Below are 1,859 nucleotides of genomic sequence, written 5' to 3'. Positions count from 1 at the left end.
GCTCCTCTTGAGTACCCCAGGTGAACTGCTCAGCCATGGTCATTCAGGGCCTGAGGGAGTAGGTGATAATTCTGTGATTCTAACCTGGACACAAGCCCCAACTCTGCCACTTATTATTTGTCACAAGCTTGGTCAACTTATTGGACCTTATTTTCCATTTTCTACATCTGTGACAAGGGTAACAAGAGAGCCATACTGATTGAACACCTAGTATCTGTGCCAGGGATTACTCAACATTTTCCATGAATTATCTCATGTAAACCCCCCACCAAAAGTGTCTTTACTCCCGTTTTTTCTGGACCCATGTCTGCCTGACTTTTATCTTGGCAACACTTGCTGGTAGGAGCTACCAGAGGATGTTTTACAAAGCACCCACATTCAAGCTTTCCCATCTGTCACCAGAAACATTCTGTGATGAGGCCTAATGGTCTTCCTCCCGCCCTGACAGCAGGTGGCCCAGCCCACGCCAATCTGACACAGGAGAGCCCGGGAACAAGAGTCCCAGGTCCATTCCACTGACAGATTTCATAAAAGGACAGTGGCCAAATAGAACACAGGGGTCCACATCCCTGCCCTCAGCCCAGGAAGCTCAGAGAAAGAGTAGGAGAGATAGAAGTATGTATTGAACGCCTGCTTTGTACCTCCAAGTCCTAAAAGAACAGACAGAAAGAACCTAACCCCGAGCCCAGCACTATTTCAAAGGATGGAATTTCCTGCTCCCTTCCATTCTCCCCTTTCAGGAGGTCTTGATGGGTGGCAGGCACAGCCGTTGAAGGGCCCAGGCTCCAGGTTCTGAAGCCAAATGAACTTCAGTTCAGTTCAGTTGGGTGACCGTGGGCAAGTTACTTAATAACTCAGGTCCCCTTCTCTCAAATGGAGTTTCCAATAATATCTGCCCCATGGGTATTTGAGAGGGCTGAGTTAGCACACATAAAGTGTTTGGCAATCACTAGGTACATTTTAACCCAATAAATGTTAATTATTATCATCTTCCCTCTTTCCAGCAGTTCCATTCCCTGACATGTCATGCTGGCCGTCCAAGTCCCATTTCATCATTTATTTCCCTCAGTACCTGAGCTTACGGGGCATCCATTCCACCCCCATGGCTGGCCCACCTCAAGACAGCCTTCTCCTGGTCCTCGCTTTTTCTGTAGGTATCACCCCAGACCTTCTCACATGAGCTTCAAGTGTTCCCATATTATCTAATCATTTTTACTCCTATTTGAAAATAACTCTTGAGAATCTTGCTTCTGCTTTAATTTACTTAACCTAAAACCCAAGGAAGTCAAGAGTGTGGCTGTGACATGGCTTACCCACTCTGGGTCTTCTCTCCTCCCTAGACAGTTAGAAGACTGTTTTCAAGCCCCTGCAGCCTCAGGTAGAATCCTCTGGCTAACTGTGGTGATAAGGACCACTTCGGGGATCAGGCAATGAGACTCCCCAGTGGAATGCTCAAATCTTTCTCTTTCTGTTGGTGGCGAGTGCAGAGGCTTAGAGTTAAGATGGAGGATCCACAAAACCAAAGCAGCCTGGCTCGGTAACAGAACAGATGTCCTAGATTATTGTCATACCAGCAATGGACTTAGCATGTGGGAGAAGTAAACTTGTGTTTAGCTTCTTATATTGGAGAATGGGGCAGTTGTTATTAGCCTATTCTGCCTAATGCAGAGGTACAAGATAAAATCACAAAAATCTGTGGAATTCCTATCTTAGGGTACACAGCTAAAAGAGGGTAAAATTCAATATAAGGTTTTAAACAAGTAAGTAAATGACATGATGTTAATTTAACTCAAAATATGACATTTGTTTAAAGAAAAATTATTAAAATGCTAATAGGAATAAAGGGCATAATAGAAAAA

Source organism: Castor canadensis, chromosome 10, assembly GCF_047511655.1.
Source record: "Castor canadensis chromosome 10, mCasCan1.hap1v2, whole genome shotgun sequence".
Taxonomy (NCBI): Eukaryota; Metazoa; Chordata; class Mammalia; order Rodentia; family Castoridae; genus Castor; species Castor canadensis.
This window is presented reverse-complemented; position numbering follows the sequence as displayed.